The sequence below is a fragment of the Odontesthes bonariensis genome, chromosome 24, assembly GCF_027942865.1.
Source record: "Odontesthes bonariensis isolate fOdoBon6 chromosome 24, fOdoBon6.hap1, whole genome shotgun sequence".
Classification (NCBI taxonomy): Eukaryota; Metazoa; Chordata; class Actinopteri; order Atheriniformes; family Atherinopsidae; genus Odontesthes; species Odontesthes bonariensis.
The window spans coordinates 20,444,905-20,463,984 of NC_134529.1; the positions used below are offsets into that span (position 1 = coordinate 20,444,905).

Consider the following 19,080-nt stretch of genomic DNA (forward strand, 5'->3'; position numbering starts at 1 on the left):
CAATGCAATGTGCCTAACATTACAGATAGGAAAATGACCATTGCTCTACTCAGAAGTTGATGGTGCAAGATGATGCGTGTACAAAATCTTTATGTACTGTCTGTTATTTAGAGCGTAATGAAAGAGACAACCGGGAGGCGATTCTTTACTGATGAATGAACAAATAGGTTTCTTGAATTACAGGCAATGCAACTTAAGATGACAGTTCAAACTTAAAGACACATAATAGACTATATATACATCACCAGCAAGATAATTTCTCCTTCGTAACAATTGTAGTTTTGTTTGTGAAGTTTGGGAGTGTGTCTCAGAGAAAAGTAGTTTATATGCCACGATCAGAGAGCATTGCATTACCGTGACCTGATTTTGGGCATGCATGCATTATTTTGGCAATCTCATATCAAATATCTATAAAATCCTTTAGCTGTACAGGATTCATTGTATCATTGTATAGTCATATAATATGCAGAATCCTTGACTAAAGAACAGGAACTTGTTACATGACCTAGCATGCATTGAACCCACAAGTTAACTTTCCCTTATGCACAAACTGTAAGACTTATGGCTTTTCATCATTAATATGTAGAATTCTGACTTCATAGTTACGGTCCCTGCCATTGTGGTCTGGTTTGAAATTGAGATTCACAACGTTGTTGTCACGACGTTTGTGAAAGATGAAAATGGAGACTGTATCATGGCGCTGGCACGATACAGTAATAGAAAGTGCTTAACTTCATGTTTAGAGATGTAGCTTAAAACTTACATTCTGAACCCCTGCAGCTTTTTTTGTGTCCACTGTATGGCGTGATCCTTTATCGTACTACTAACATTGCTAACTGTGAGTTAGAAGAAATCCTGAAGTGACCAGGTGAAAAACCACAAACAGACACTTGGTGGCACCAGAGGTGATGGAGCCGGCTGACCTGGAACACAAAAAAGTGTCCATATAGCCTATTAGAATAACGCCTCTGAATTTGGCACATTCTTTGCTCTTTGGCTATCCCTACAGTTGTGGGATGAAGCATTACAGTCATAAAAACAAATTTCCATGTGAGCCCTGCACATGTACAGCCATACACACAAATTTGTTCTCATGTTGAAGAGCAACAAAGAGGTCCACAAAAATGTTTAGTGACCGTAAAGCAAAACTGTGTGTTGCGGGGCTGGAAACCAAAGTCGTGAACTGCAGTATCTCAGCCACTCGGGCGCTCTAGTGCAGTTAGCGGAAATGTACCTAACAAAGGTCAGTGTACTTCAAAACGATTTAGAAGCACACGCTTCACAAACCTCTCTGTTGTTGCTTTAAGGTGGGGTTAATGTTTGTTAAAACTTTGTTCCAGGGAACTTTGGAAAACAAAGTAAAACTTATCTGCCCAGTCAGCAGAACTTACGGACTAGTAGAATAATAGCAAAACATCACTATTTGTCACGTGTTTTCCCAAACCATATTTAATTAAGAGCCAGAAAGGGGACTGTTTCAAACTTTGAAGCTTTAACCCTTCTCATGTGGACTCTTAGTTTTGGCCTGTGAGGAAGGTTTAATATGGGAGACATATGGAGTTGGGGGTGGTGATGGAGTTGTAATGTAGTCACAACAGAGAGTTCAGAGCCAAAGGAAACAGGGGTCTCTCTCTTTTCTAAACAGGATGAGAGGACGAGACCACACGCATGGCACACTGTACACTGTATATGTATCTACATATAGATCAAACAGCCTCATACTTCTCCAACGTATTAGCTTTTGGTACCTTTTCTGTTATTTTTGGTTGATCCTGAAGTTCCTGTTGCTTCTTTTCTTTCAAAGATACACACATAATGTTCCTCTCTGTACAAAGCTCCATATTCCCTAATGCTCTATGAATGGCTCTACTGTTTTTTCTCTTATCATTTTATGACTCCAGCTCCTCTTCCTCGCTTTCCTCCTCCGGACCAGGATGGGCTTTATCTTTTCAGATACGGTGAACGTCTTTACTCACTCCTGCTTACATGTGCACAAAGACACCGAGAGCGAACATTTAGATGCGGATGTCGTTTGTCTGCTTCATGTCACATTCGTTCCTCGACACGTTCAAGAATATATACGCTCCCACTCAATTTCTCACCTTCTATCTTTTTTTTCCCACTGTGCTGTCCAGCTCAAACTTGCCCTCTGAAGCCCTGTGTCTGGCATTTGGCTCAAAGAGAAGTCATGTTAAAGAGCAAGTGAAACAAAGGTCAAAAGACTAATGTAAACTCGTAAAATTTTCCAGGACTGGTAATAGTGTGGTGAGGAAAGGCTTTGTTGTGATGTCGTAAATAAAGGGCAAAATATATTTACGTCCCGCTTATCATTTTCATTAATCAACATAAAGATACTGCAGTCATGTCAAACACAACACGCCTGTTGTGTGACTTTTGCTTGATGGTTATCTTGGCACTTCAACTGTGCAGCGACTTGGACTTCTTTATGTGTGTGCCAGGGTGTGTATATGTGTTTGAGGTGTTATTCCAGGTGCTTTTGTCAAAGATGGTGTGTGTAAATCAGCTGGAGACCGGAGAGGGGAGATTTACCATCCTTCATCACCATGCGTGGTCTGTGTGTGTGTGTGTGTGTGTGTGTGTGTGGGTGTCAGAGGGAGAGAGAGCACGAGATAAAGAGAGTATTTTGGCTCAGGAAGTGAAGGCGGATTTTGAGATCCAGAGACACCCAGAGATGCTTTGATATATTATATGAAGAAGCAGAGGGAGACGGGAGCCAGAACCGGCAGTTATGTGTGGAGGGTGGTGCAAGTGTGTAAGCACTTTTCTCTTCCCTACCAAGCTGTCCAGTAATGGCACTTTGCAAGTAGGTACCCCCATGCTACCACGACCGCACTGAGCGTCAGGACATCATCTGTATGATGTGCCGTATCCAGGCTATGAGAATGAATAGAGGGGCCCAAGTAAGCTGGATATTATTGTGTACTATAAACAGTGAAATATCCTATCATTTGTGGATGCTGAGAAAAGGTGCAACACTTGTAAGACACACATCATAGGTACTGCATACAAAGGAGCCTTACACAGATGGTTTTCTTCATTATGTTTTCTTCACTGTGTACCATAAGCACAAATCATATACTCACTGTAATTAATGCTTTACTGATCTACATCTCATGGGTACCAATTGCATCATGAAGTCCTGTTTCCCACCATGAACAAATGATCAAGTCACTGTGACTTGAATAATTGAATAGTTCAAGCATAGCTCTTCAATTTAGGGATGTTCATTTGTGGTTCCTACATATACTGTTGATGATTTAATATGCAACAAAGTTAGCTGGATTTGACAGTAGAATTAATTTAGATCTGCATCGGTATGTTTGTAATGCAAATGTTTGCAATTGATGACCAGTCTGATAAAAAAAGAAGAAAAAAAATTGAAAAAAGGAATGGGCTCCTGTGAGATTCTCCAGTTTAATATGTCTGATGTCTTGCTTATTTGTTACTCAGAAAACAAATACTTATCAGTACTATACTTAAAATGCAGACCCAAAATAAAAACTCAGTAACACAAGTTGATACATATGCAATGACTGATGGACAAGTTAGAAAACCTGTGATTCTTGAAAGAAAAACTGAGAAGACCTGCCATTTCCAACTAGCTTAACTGTATGAAGACAACTATTTAATTAAACTAACATAAATGACTAATAAATGCAAAAACCGAATCTTTCTAACTTTTGGACTATTGACTGAATCCCTGCATTTCAGTGTCATGCCTCCTTTATAAATGATGTTTAGGACAAATTTGTTTTGAATGAGCAGCAGAGCTCTGTTAAAAAAAAAAAACTATATGAGACATACATTTAAGACCTCATCTCAAAATATGTCTTTTTGATCTAATTTGATCTGAAAAAAAGCAACCATTGTGCTTGCCACTTTTTGTGTTAGCTGCAGTGTAGCGCAAAGAAGCTAATAGGACGCTAGCTAGCTAATGATAGCAAACAAAGACAAAAATCTCCTTTATTTTTACAGTTATATGAGAAAAAAAAGACTGGTATCAATTAAATACGTGGTCATGATTTTTCTTGGCCACCAGGTTCTTAATTGTCTCTGCTCCTTTTCACTGAACAGTGCAGCTACTGTACAAGACAAAGCAGCAGAGCCTGCTGGTCCTCCTTTGTGCATTCAAAGTGCTGACTGGCTAAAAATGGAACATTGTAAAGCACTTGATTGTTAAAACTTTAACTGAGAAAACACCCAATAAATTCCAAAGAGCATGTGAAGAATATGAAATAGTACTTATTTTCATTTAATGGAACAACAGGGTAATAATCCAACAAAAACACCTACAATAAATTTGAGCATTAAGCGGATGAGCAGCATTCCCCCATCTTTAGGAGAACGCCCATATGCCAAGTGTATATAGAGCAGCATACTATATGTGGTTTTGAATGTCTCATGGTCCACCGCACATACAAAATCACCACAGTCAGCAAGTCTGCTTCTCAGACTTCAGAGACAGATTTGGTCTTAGTAAAAAAAAAAGGAAAGCTTTGGAACCATGGACACAATATAAAAGGTGTGTCACAACGTTCATTTTAAAAGAAAAACAAAAATGAAGGAGCAGTTTCAACCGACTCTCATTCAGTCGATGAGAGTCAATTAGTTTGAATCTTTATTCAGTTGATAGCTATTCATTTGACTCGCAAATTAAAATCACCATATCACATAATAATTCAGAATAATGTGATACTGAAATATGTTTCGTAGTCTATAAATGTGATACTAAAACTAAACTAGTATGACAAATCACTGTGGTTTATCTGCCAGTGCAGAGTGCTGTAGGTATGTTGCCTCAGCTCAGCTCAGCTCAGCAGCCCAGCAAGGCTCCCCTTTGACCTGGGAACTGTCGTTAAGGGAAGTGACACCATTTGCTGCTTATCCTTTAGCTTCTGGTGACCCTGCAGGGCCTCGGCCACCACCACACATGGAGGCTCAACAATGTAATCCTAAAAGCAGCTGAAGTGTTTTAGCAGGAACAGTATATTCAGAATGACTACAGTCATGATTTCAAATCAGCAACCCAGGAACAATATGGCAAAGTAAATGTTAAGAACACCTGTATGCCCTCGGCCCTGAAGAGCCGCTCTAATAACGGTATGGCCTAATGAAACTAATTTAAACTGATATGCTATACATAGAGCCAAAGAGATCACACACTGATAGCTCACCTCAACACTGTACATTCTAAGACTGATGCAAGTGAAGATAGACACACACACGCAGCAGTTTCGCAGAGGATATAAAGTGCTGTATCTCACTGTGACTCCAGGAAACCCTGCACTCACTTCCACCTTCAGTAGGATGAAAAGAGTTCAGGGAGCTAGAGTTCCACTCCCTACAGCGCGCGAGTGTGTGTTTGTGTGAGTGCGTGGGAGTATAACACAGCTTTGGAGCCCCTATCTCCTGTCTTTGCGGTTCCAGCATAAGCACATTACAAATTCACACATGCCCCTACCAACATCCCCATACTTCAAACCTCTATTGCTCCACATTTGATACAATCACAACATGGCTACAAAGAGGCTGCCAGACAGGGGGTGCCGGTGTCTGTGTGTGAGCTTTTTGTGTGTGTCGCTGGCTCTATTCATGGGGCAGGATGCGGGTTTTTGGCGCTTGCCGTAAAATGGTGAGAATTTCCCTTAACCTCAAAGCCTCTTCACACATTTGCATGTGCGCGCACACAAAACAGTAGCCTCCCTGCATTTTTCTCTGTTTTAGGTTATTTTAAACACAGAAACCCTAAACTTTCCAACAGCAGGTATAGAGCTTTGGAATATTTCAGTCTATTTCACTCTTTTTCTCATCCTCATCCTTCACAACTGAAAATGTCGAATGGCATGAAGTCAGATGATAAAAAACGCACTGTAATTAAAGACTCTGCACTGCATTCAGTTTGAAATAAGATAACGCATGCTCTATCGAAGCTCCAACTCACAGCTTTTATTTGAATAAGTTCATGTGGCTCTTGAAAGAATTATGTAAAACATAAAGACTGGTCAAACTGGACAAGTTTAAAAGTAATTGGCCACTTCACCACTGCATGTATCTTGGACAGAAGGATGTCATGTCTACTTTAATTCATGATTAAAAGAAGTTAGGTGTGGGTGTCTGGAGTCTATCCCAGCTGTCATTGGGCGAGAGGCAGGATACACCCTGGACAGGTCACCAGTCCACACACAACCATGCATGCTCACTAGGGAAAGTTTGGAGTCACCAATTAACCTAACATGCATGTTTTTGGATGGTAGGAAGCCAGAGTACCCAGAGAGAACATACAAACTCCATACAGAAAGGCCCCAACCAGGATTCGAACCAGGAATCATCTTGCTGTGAGGAGACGGTGCTAATCATCCGCACAGCCCTTGTTAATACCTTTGAACCTTAATTTAAACGATACAAGCAACAAGTCCTCTAACTGTCCTCTAACCTTCACAACAACGTGAGAACACTTTGCTAAAACATTTTTTGCCACTTCCTGATTGGGTTTGGACAACACGAATACTACAAGTTAAAAAAAGTTAAAAAGGCAATCATGATTTGGGCTAAAATTCATTCCCTCCACAACTGTTACTGTCATGGACGCCATTTCACTGCCTGTTACATGGAAACACAACACGTTAAGACAAAACTTTGAAACTTCTTGCTGAGCTATTGGCCACGTGCCAAAGCTTGAACAAACTTCACATGGGCATTATTAGGTGAGTCAGATGGTCTCCGCACAAGTCCACAGAAAGGATTTTCAGTGTCTTCACCACAACTTTATTGCATTTAGAAAACATAAACACACTTGAAATTTAATGCTAGCAAAGCACTAAAAAAGGTGGAGAGAGGAAATTGCAATCAAGAAATTTTTCCCAAATTTTCTGAAAATGGAGGCTGTGGACTTAAACTGAAACAACAGAAAATGTGACCATGCAGGTGACATAAAAAAAACAGTAATAATCAATAATCTACGAGAAAAACAATCAAAATCAATAGTTGGGTTTAATCTGCGATTAGCAACATGCTGCAAGTCTCGAGGATGACTGGAAAGTCATTTTAATGCTGAAGAATATTCTTTATCTTTACGTCTGCACAGCAAGTCAGGAATTCTCTCCGCTCTCGAGGATGTAGGCGTATATATATTTCCTCGTCAGCTATCTAGGAAAAACTTGACCAGGAGCAGGACCTTAGAGGGCTTACCACAAGATGAAAATCCTCTTTAAAACTGAAAAAAAACCCATTATTCTTCTGTGACCATTTGGCTTGAATATTTATTCTTTTTTTCAACAGTTAGGGATTTGCACTGTGATCAACAAAAGAAAGAGGAATGATAGAGCAAGCCATATGTCACTGTGTGTTGGATCCAGAGGGAAGAAAATGCCTCACTCTGACACATCCACATATAAGCGTGTACCTGTAAGACATACATTAAATGGCAGTATATGTTAAATGTCAGAGCAGGATCACGGCTCACCTGCTGCTGATCTTCAGAAAGTCCCTGCACCCCATCCTGCACTTGATGTGGCTAAATCTACACTGCAGTTTTGCACAAATATCCTTCTTTGTCCTTTGTCCAAAAAAAAAGTATAAATCTATTGTCTTTTAACAGTCCGTGTAACACTTTCTTAGAGTCGCGTTCTCTCTCTCTTTTGGCTTTTTGCTGCTGTTAGAGGACACTATTCATTTGTTTAAAAATAAATGCACAATCGCAAAATAGATAAAACTAAAAGTAATGAAATTGAATTAACCCCTTCCACCTGCTTAACTACAAGTTTTCCGACTTCTCATTGCCAGTCGTATCATCGCATGCAAAATGTACACATGCACGCAAATGCTTGATTGACACACAGTTAACCCAGTAACAATTAATTCTGTGCCACACCCACCAGTTTTCAGCCACCCTCAAGCCCACAGGTCCACACACCCACCCACCCACACACACCTATAAGCTGTGTGTGTGTGTGATTGTGTGAGATTGACACACAGTAAAGTTTTACAGGTGCGCTGAAGCGGATAATTTGCCTGTTAGCTGTGACTAATGAAATCTCCACTGCTGTGCCCTCCACTGCTGCCGGGGCAGAGGCCACTTTCCTGTTTGGATAGGCAACGCTTTAAAGCAGAGCAGAGGGGAGCCTGCTACATGTGGGTGTGTGACAGAGAGCTATAGTATGGGTGTGTTCTCAGCCAAATGCAGGACGAAAGCAGAGAAAGTGAGAAAGAGAAAGTAGGGCGCATGTGGACTTTTTCACATTCTTTAGTCGCTCAATGACATAAACCAAGAATTAAAGAGAATGCCTAATTTCCAGTAATGTTGAGCTTTACATAGAAGATAGTGATTAAAATGTGGCAACCAATCTTACTGATAGACATAACTGAATAATCAGAATTAGATGATACAGAAATTGTGTTTTCCTTTTCGATGTTTGAAGAGATTTGATTGAGTAGAACTGCCTTTTGCTTCTGAACCCACTGTTGTTTACTGTCAACGCAGTCCAGTGTGTCAAACTGCAAGCCCTCACTTCTTGTCTTTGTGCGCCCACGTGGATTCATGTTACCACCGCTCCATCGTCACACTCACTCGTGTCACTTAAATAGAATGAGTGGTCGACAAGTGTGCGCGTCCTTGTGCGTGTCTGTGTTTATCAGTGAGACTAGCCCCCCCAGGAGGGCTGATGAGGGGCTGCATGCGGCTCACCTCTGACCCTCGCGGCACTTCGAAGGCTGGAATGCGCGCACACCCACATGCACACGCTAACGCGCGCTAAAGTGCTCTCCTCTGCTTCAACCAACTGCTGACAGAGCTGCTCGTTGCTGTTACGCGGCCTGACAGAGAAAGCTGATTGATGATTGGCTGAAGGAGCAATCAGCAGAATGTCAGTGGGGCCAAACGCTGACCTGTAACCTCTGATCTGTGACCCAGGACAGTGGCATGCTAGAGTGATAACCATGTTACACACAAGACCTTCAACTGCAGATTGCGTCATCCGTTAACAAACGGCTTGATGAGACCAAACGAAGGCCTGTTGTGTATGAGCGACTCTAATTAGACCATGTGACACATTCATAACACTGTAAGCACATTCAGTCCATGATATCAGCTAACTCGATTCCCAAAACATTGTGAACATTTTCTCATTTTTTCTGGTGTGTGTGTGTGTAAGAGAGAGATGATATGGCAATGTGGGGGGCCGTACGGCTCTCTAGGTGGTGTTGGGTGTTAAAGGCCACCGTCAAAGTGAATGTAATGAGCTGGCAAGATGTTGCCTGCGGGGTGGCTCATTTCATGCGTGTGTGTCCTCATGTCAGCAACCGATGCGACTTCTGCTTTAGTCATCACTGCCGTCACCTCTGTGACACTTTGTCATACCCTTAACAACCATGTGCAAGGCCTCTAATGAAGCTCGGGCTCTGAAAAAGGATTGTGTCTTATTCCGTTCGTTTCCACTCGCCGCCATAAGCAGCCGACACACACTTACACCGCTGCAATCTTCTTTTAGCGAGCGCTGCGTGTTGAAGAATGAAAATTTTAACGCCTTTGTTCTTGGAACCTTGAGGCGACAAATAGCTGTCGGTCTGACTGCTGAGGCCTGCCGACGCGCGCGCGCGCGCGCACACACACGCACACACGCATACACACACACACACACACACACACACACTCTGAAATCTGTTGAAAATCTTCTGTTGTCACAAAGTTATATTTGCAGTGACTAGTGTGCCCCAAGCAGCTTAGTTTTAAAAATGGAAGTAAACACCATTCTTTTCCATTTAATAAAGAGAATAGTGTGTGACCTACGGATGAAGGAATGGGGAGCAAGGCAGAAGAACAAAGGAGGAAACCAACGAGAGGCCATGATGATGATGGGGCTTTACGATGTAAAAGTTCTGATGGGAAATTCAGCTGCTAGGCTAAAGGAACAAAGCAGATGTATATTTTTCTGTGTGTGTGTGTGTGTGCACGGCTGTCTCTGATGTGTGTATGTAGGAGACTGAGAGAGCTTTCAGGTCCCTTTTCGCTGTTCTCCCCCTGTGGAACAGTAATTGTGATCCATGCTCTGTTAAAATCTACAGCTCACTGGGACCAACATGAAGACATCTTACACGTATACACACACCAGGACACACACACACAAACCGGACCAATGAAGACATCACACACACGCACTAGTGCTGTCACTTTACCTGCCCTCACAACCTCTCCATTCTACTCCCTCACATCTGGATCACTCCCTTCTTTTTTGCCTCTCCTCTTTTGGGGAAAAGGCTGTGCAATTCTGAAACTGGCCTCAGGGTGGAGCTCTTTTTCATGTTGGCAGATGGAAGGTGAACAAGGTGCAGATGCTTGGCTGTCGTATCCTACAATGTATACACACATCTCCCATGTATTTACAGATTTGGTAAGTCTGTTTTTTTTTCTGTTGGAAAAATCTTCTTTTAACTGTAAAGTTAAATCAGCAATTTAAAGAGAGTTGGAACTTAAAACAGTATTTAAAAAAGAAGAAAAACGTTTTTTTTTTCCTCAAAGGCTTATAAAAGTTTATATTTTAGTTCAGTTTAAAAAAAGATACAAAATGTGTGTAATTACTTTGAAACAGTATATGTGATAAAGAGATAAAAAGATGCAAAAAAAGACTCAAAATGTGAGCAAATACTTTGAAGACAATTGCATGTACTGCCCTAGGAGCTATAGTATATGTATTAATATAATATTCTAACGTATAAGATAATATTAACATATTCATTGTTATGATCTAAGCACTTAAAAACTATATGCAGAATCTTGAATTTGATCCCGTGATGTCAAGTCAACTTTATCCCAGAAACATCTCACTATTTATCAAGATTTCCTCCCATTTTAACCTAATTTTGTACTTAAATAAACCAGGGTGGTGATTCGTGGACTTGATGACTGCTAAATGTGGTTTTTATGTTTTAGTTTTAAAAACCGCAGTAAAAAGCCAATCTATTTAAGGCCAATCTCAATTCTGTCTGTTAATTAAATTCAACAGAGAGTTGAACTCCTTTGAAGAGAGGCCGTTAAAATGTTTGGGATATTTCCTCCGCATTTGCTTGCAAAAATAACCAAACCCCGAAACCACAGTCAACATAAAGTTTCACCCTCAAGAAACATGAAAACTTTTTGAAGAGACGTGGAAGGAAACAATCAAGATAAATCTGAAGCCCAGTACGGTAATAGCACAAGCTCACACACACACACACAGTCATTGCTTGGCAGGATTTTGAGGCCGGTGCCATGAGTTGCATTTCATGTTTTATGTTCATGTATACAGGGTAACCATGAGGAGGGAAAATAAACCAAATGCTATTTTGATTGTCAGCACATTTCAGCAAGTCTCTACCCAGTAAGGAAACAATCATCAGACTCAACATATTATGGATTTTAAGAGGCCAGGAGAATGACTTAATAGTTATTGTTTCATGTGGTTCGGCCGACGTGATGATTTCCACTTTGTAGTTGTACCAACTTCAAATTTGTTTATTTTGTGAACTTTTGTTTTCCAATAATTACACAGAATGTCTATGTGCATTCTTCTCCAAGCAGAAACTACCTTCAACAGAGTCGGATACATTTCTCTGCATTTGTCAACGGGATGGAGGAGTAGTTTAGCAGCTTGTCAAACGAAAGTTAGATGAGTTGAGTGATACCACTTTAAAGTTTGTGCTACATAGACAGTAGGAAGGACTTTGCACAAAAGTGTGCTTCTAGGGTCGATTTCAAGGCACCGTAGGCTAAAAATCAGTCAATCTATCAATGCTAGGGAGTTCTGCTTTGAATCTGTAGAGTACGACCAATGGTCACAGAAAAGCTAGGTCAGGCAGCCCATATATTCCATATAGAACATTTGAGGAATCAGTCGTGACAATTTGCAGAATGGGGCTTTTTAGCTAATATGCATGCATTCTGAAGAACTGATCAAATGAGAAGTTAGGGCAACCTATGTGGACAGTTGCTTCCCTAGTTGCTACAGATGTGACTGTCAACACACAAACATACTAAATAACATAAGTCACATGCATGTGGAAGCATCAATAATGTATGGTAATGTATTCACTTTATACATTCATCAATATTAGAAATGGACTGCTAGACTAGCACTGCCTGTTAGCAGATGTAGCTGCTCCTAGCCACAGCTGCTAGCATCTGTAGCTAGGTCTGCTGGCAGTTGCTAGTGGCAACCTCGCAGGTAGGAAGGCCCGGCCAAGATGCTAAAATGCCAACTGCTAGCGGCTGCCTAATAGCTGTATCTGCTAAGACGGCAACCCAAGCTGCTAGCAGCTGTGGCTTTGGCAAGCCTGTGAGCAGTGCTTTCTTAGTACTGTTGTTAGCAACAGGATGATACCGTTACGATAATTCCACTTGCATATGACCTTCTGTAATTTAGCTTCTTTGTCTCGATGTAAAAGCTTTTTCAAAAGAATGGTTTAAATAACGATTTAAAAGATAAAATAAGGAAGGCCAGTGTCATTTGCTGGAAGACAATATGTAGAAAATATGTAGAATTTTATTCCAAGAACATTTTAATTAGGTTAGGAATTTGAGGAATGCAAATAAGCGTTTATGGGACTAATTGCTGCTGGATTGGGACTTGAATAACTGTTTTTTACTTAAATGCCATTTAGAGAACATACTGAACATGATCTAGAGTCAATGGCCATCTTTAAAAAGTGACCACTTTGTTTACAAGTTTGCATCAAAGACAAAGTGAAGTATGCTGTGAGAGTGTAGCTGGAAGGTAGAAGCTGCAGGTTATCATAGCAGTTGATGGCAGTAATATGAGTTGTATAATACCGGGTCATTTGGGCCTGAACTCCAGCTTTGTGTCTTCTTTTGGATCTTTGTGGCGTTATGTGTCATTTTCTCCCCTTTCGGTCCATCCTGGGAGCTGCTTTATGTTTTAACACTTAGGTACAGACACTTATAAGTCTGTCAGGGCTTGTGGTTTGTGTGCATGTGTTCGAGAGGAAACACGAGAAAGTGTGTGTCATATTTTCTGTGCGCTGCTTCTGATAAGCTCCATAATGGAGAAACCAGGACAAAACTACGAGGTAGGAAAAAATGAATTTTCACCTTCAGTTTTATAGGTATTCACTGTGCCATGAGTCTGGTCAAAGTGCTTACACGACACCTGTGTGTTTGACTTTGACACAGGCACACACAGTGACACACATCCAACAGAGGTAATTGTTGGAATCTAACAGCCCTGCAAGAACTCTTAACCATCGCACAGTTTTAAAGTTTGTGACATGGGTTAAAGGCCTCTGATGGAAAGAATGTAAAAGAGTTCTCCACATATTGGATGCGTAACGTACTGATATATCAAAGCAGAGAACAGTATTGCTGATTTATTCATGTCTTCCGCTGATCTTTCTTATCTTTTAATATTTTCTCTTCTTTTATCAAGTGATGTTTTACAGCCATCAAAAATTACAACTTAAAAAAGCAGGCCAATATTTTATGACAGTATACATAATACATAATTATATGAATTAAATATATCAATTAAACATTCTCCATCCATACATTAATTATACCTGCTTTATTCCGTAGAGGGTCATTGAGGGCTGGAGTTTATCCCAGTTGATATTGGTTGGGAGGTGGGATAACCATGTGCCATCTGGAGGAAAGAAAATACACTTCCGTTAAGCCTGAAGTCTCATAAAGCCACAGTTAATTGATTAACAAATTTATGATCTTCAGTGCAAATTTACAATTACTTTTTCATTTCCAAATCAATGAAAAACATGTCCCTGTGTGATGAAAATGTATCCCACTGTACCAGCTTATGGTCACTTTATCAGCTTTGTGCACTTTACTTGCTGATGTGCAGTATTGAGTGAGTATTTCGTCCCTGTAGTGATGGTCAGTCACTTTTGCAGCCAGATGGGCCTGCCTCCATGCCAGTTACTGTAAAATGTCTGAGAATAAATCATGAAACCTGCTCTATAAGATTCAGGTGCTTTTGCAAATGGGTTCTAAATGGAGTAAACAGTTCATTCAAACACCCTTTTCTCCAATGTTGTACAAGCTTTAGACATAAATAAAAAGTCCTGAAAGCGAAGACGGTTATTTCAGGATGCTTTTGTCTGCAGTTAAGTTAGGTGCTGTACAGTAATGCCTGTGAGCCGACCTGGGAATGTTTGGGTAGTGTGAAAGCGTCACATTAGATTGGCATTGTGCTGGTGAATTATGATACCAACACAGCAACATCTCTGTTCTCTGCTGGTGCCTTAGGTCCACTCAGTAATGTTTTCATCTGAAACAGTAGGTGTCGCTACTGAGAAAATGACGCCGCTACACCTCAAGAGTAGCAATCGAAGGACTCTACATGGAAAGTGCATAATAATGTTCATACATAAACATTAGGCAGTTTCAATGTGTCTGTTTTTCTTTTAAGTGGTGCTTGATGTTTTTGTAACATTTGCATTAATTGTGCTTTTCTGGCTGAAACAGCGCTTACAGCACCCAGTGCATTAGGTAATACGGCTGATGTTCTCAACCATGTGAATGATGACCATTAATAAACCATAGAGAAAGACCGAAAGCAGGTGTTTCCACACTAATATGACATATTACAGTTGGAAACGTTAAGTACATTGTTACTGCCAGTGCTCTAGCTAACAGAAGCCAACCAGTAGTTGTTGGGCTTTTTAGCTCAAGATGATGAAAGGATGAAAGGCGAGAGGGTGGCGACAAAAATTAAAAATAGACCTCTTTGGGGACATGACAGGAAGTAACGAAAAAGAAATTGATTATAAATTGAGTTGGGACAATCATTTAATTCACTCAGCTTTCAACCTGCTTCATATGAACAACTTTGGGGTGCCATATACGGACAAGCTGTACACTACAATAGGCAATCAGAGGGATTCAATGAGAATTATCCGTTGCTAAAGTTAGCATGCCTCTTGAAAATACGTCTGAAAATATATTTCAACTGACTGACACCCTGACCTCAGAAAAACTGGGCTTCAATACACTTTTACTCCCACAGGTGCAGTATCAACATATTTTAGTGCTAGTTGCAGTCGTTTGCTCAGTCACCATAGTTTCCTTTGTCAGGAGATTTAAAGCTGTAGGATTCTTCTGTATTTCATCCTTCATCTTTCCACTCCTACATCAAACCTTGTTGCAGCAGAGCTGCAATACCTCCATGAGTGTGGGGTCCAAACAATACTGATGACATGAAATGATGATGATTATGATGATGGTGATAGCTAGTGTTGAGTTGGGATTGGCCAGATGTTGCTGGGTTGGTTGGGATTTTGGCCATGACATCATCACAGTAAGAGTGGAGCATTTAAGAAATCTGATGATAAAACCAGTCATACATTCAGTCACTCATGCACACACACTCTCACATGCAGGCACACACCCTACGCTGTATCACGCAGACAAACTGAGAGAAAGCAAAATCCTTACATACCTCCCACACTCTCAAAGGATCCTAGCCTTTTAGAGCTCATCTGATAAGGTCCTGAAGAAAAAAAACAACTGGATTTTAATTTTCCTTTGGTTTTCTTGGATTTGTCATCTATCTCATTACAAATGAAAGGTAACATGAGCATATTTTCATTAGCAGCCTGAGGACATGATAATGGGTTAAAAAAATAAAGCTAAAAGGTTCCTACTTAGCGTCTAGACATGCTTTAGAACTCAAGTGATATGTGTCAGTTAGAAGACAGACAAAGACAAGCAAGTTTTATAATAACATAGACATTTTTAAAGACTAATAACACTTGTACATGTTGCTTTCTTGCCACTGCTATTTCTTTTACTAACCCAGTAACAAAATCCTCTGGATTAATAATTTATGACAGCAGAAGTAGCGTATTAAAGAGTTTGACCCCTCATTAAAAGTTCTGCACTCTAAAATGGTTGGATGCAACTTCAACCTATGAGTATTTTCCTGGCCATAACTCTACAATCTGTTGGCAATGAGGCATTGAAAACGGAGCTAAAACAGTTGGAGCTAGACTTATTGAATTTCTATGACAGTGGTTACTTGAGTCACCGGGCCTTCTTTTGTCGGTTGGCCTCCATGGGATGACCGCAGCCAAGGTCTGAGTTTGGCCCGACATAGGAACCTTGTGACAAAGTCTTTATATCATCTGAATGTCATTAAATACAGTCAGTAAGTCCTGAAAATGTGTGAGTGGTAGGATATTTGAGCAGGACCAAAAGGAATGTCAAAAGCAAAAAGCTGTGCTTCACCGACAAATCGGACAGAAAGTCCTTTTTGACTGCTGGTCCAAAACACCAAGTTTAGAAGTTTTTATTTATCATCGTTGTTTCTGATCCGCAGTCAGATGGTGGGAATAAGAAATAGTGCATAAAAAAAACACAGTCAAGCTTCCACTAATGTGTGAAAAGGTTTATATGTTCATTTGGCGTGAGTTTCGCCTGTTTTGAAAAAGACTTGATGTGCACGAGAAGGCAAGGAAACAACTTCGAGAGTCATGTCTGGCTTGGCAGAATTAAAAATGTTGTGACTCACCAGCTGTTTCCAGTCTGACCTGCTGGTAAACAATAAACTCACATTACACATCACAGAAATTTCCAGAGATTAAAGTCATTATGGGAGAAGAGGTGTCACCATTTTCCTCTTGCACTGTACACTGCAGTTTTGTTTGTGTGTTTTTCCATTTTTGCTTCTCAAGGTTTGGTTCCAGTTAGGACAACTACAACTCAACTGCAATGGATCCTATATCAGCACCCTGTGGCAATATTACACAGCCTCACATATGTGCTTCAAACCAGTCAATGGGAACATTTCGATTTGCATCAGTGAATCGAAATCCAGCTTTCAATAAATAATTTGATCAAAGTCTTGGTAATTTCTTCATGTAATGCTGCCGATTTTAGTCTCTCTGCTCCATATGAACCAACCTGACAATAAGAGACTCCCAATATTACCATCATTCTGAATTATACTACTTGCATGTTCCTAAATTGCCTTAATTTAGTCACTTCACAATTGAAAAACCCCCCTCAACATAAGTTTCAGAAAACTTAAGAAGGACAGCTAATGAAGCATCTCTTTTACGAAAGGCATTGCTTACACATAATGCATGGTGTATTATGCATATAGTCATGAAAAAGAAAACTTTATATTCATGCTGATGAACGCAAATTCCATAACTTTTTTCTTGTGCCACTTATCATGCTTTTCAAAGAAATTTCTTTCAGTAAAATGAGCGCAAATACGTGTGCACCATGATGTTCCACTAACCTTATTCGAGCAGTTTGTAATATGTAAAACCATCAAGTAACAAGGACTGAATCCTAAAATGACACGTCAGAGTACTTTGAAGCAGTGGTTGGGTTGAATTATAGTTGTCAAGTTTGGTTACTTCGGTTAACAGTTGTTCTGTGGTTTTACCACCTAAGTCTTCCTACCTCCAAGTTTGTCACTTGTTAAATTTGATTCAGCAGTCGTTTTGTAATCATTTAACAAAATTCTGAGACAGCTTCTCTATGTAGGTGATTTCATGCCTAGTCGGAACAAACAAACAAACAAATTGTGAATACATGGCATGGTGGCCAAGTGGTAAGGCATTGGTCTTGTAAACCAAAGATCATGGGTTCAATCCACATCCATGCCTAGATGCTTCAGCTCTGACCTAGAATACACAGTTAATGTATATTAAGACTTTGACACTACAAAGTCTGAAGTTGAGTATAAGTTTCCCATTAACTGAATACACAGCATGCTCTTGCAAAGGCTTACGTCACTCCAGTTGTCAAAGGATTGTTGTCTACTAGTGCCCACGCACGAGACTCTTTTCATGTGCCGTTCCACGATGGTGGAATGACCTACCGAGCACTACAAGAACAACTGTCTATCTTCAAGAAACTCTCGCAGACCCAGCTCTTCAGAGAGCATCTCCTATCCTGTACTTCCCCAAACCCCCATACTGCACTTTCTATTTCTGTACTTCCCTCTATGCCTGCACTCTGTTTCTACACTGTCACCTCTGGCAGAGCCTGGCTCGTGGTTTTCCTTCTATGTAGCTTTTTGTTAGCTTTGATGTTAGCTGTAATGTTATATCCTCATTTGTAAGTCACTTTGGATAAAAGCTTCTGCCAAATGCATAAACATAAAAAACACAATTAAAACAATTATGTCTATCTATTGTCAGAAAATCATCATTTGGTATCATCAGCTCACGAGAAAGACACAGTCACTTTAGTCGTGGTGATGGGCTCCTACAATCTTCCAAGCTTGGAAGACTTGTCACATGACAGGTACAAGCAGTACATTACAACGTCTACAATTTTATGTTGACGGCTATGTGTAGGAGAGACATTTCCTATAACATACAGTGTTTGTTCCAAGAATGAATAGTAGCACGCTGATGTGTTAAGGCATCACCTCAGTTTCTCTTAAGTTGCTCAACTACATGAGGTTTGTGTGCTCTATCTTCTCCCAGTGGATGAAATAAACACATATGTAATCATCCACTCACAGGGCAACGCCATGTAGAAGGCATGTCTCCTCCCCGTGTTGCTGAGAATAACCAGATTATTTTATCTTGAGATACCAGCACCTAGAGCAACCTCCCCACTTCTCTGTCTCCATCTGTCTGACTCTCAAGCTATATAGCTCACCGTCTTCCTCTGTTCCCCCTCACACTTTCAATAAAAATCATTATTAGGCTTCATAATGTTCGTAAAACTTGTGCACACATGTTGAGCATGTGTAGTTATACAGAAAATGGGATCTTCTGTTATTGTCATTTAAGGTGTCACATGCTGTCAGTCAAAGTTTTTATGGACAATCTTTCAGGATGACGTGGAGATCATGCGATCAGGATGAGGGGTCTTCGTTGGAATAAGCAAAGTGTATTTGGCGAGAAGGCAGATTTCAGTAACAATTTGCAAGCAGAGACTTGAGATTTAGGAAATCTGATGTGCCTGTTATAAGGCTACTAAAACCACAGTCTGTTTTCAGTTTATTTGGTGAATATATAGAGTCAAGACAGATGAAAGTTTGATTGTTTTAATGATTTTTTTTCCTTTCATTAAAGTTTTCACATGTGTGATTAGGA

General features: G+C 40.3%; 1 non-coding gene across 1 annotated transcript; it reads left to right on the forward strand.

Annotated features, from left to right (window-relative positions):
- Positions 1–17,562: 17,562 nt before the first annotated feature.
- trnat-ugu (transfer RNA threonine (anticodon UGU)) lies at positions 17,563–17,634 on the forward strand. Its single transcript has one exon. It is a non-coding gene; the product is annotated as a tRNA-Thr (tRNA).
- Positions 17,635–19,080: the final 1,446 nt, after the last annotated feature.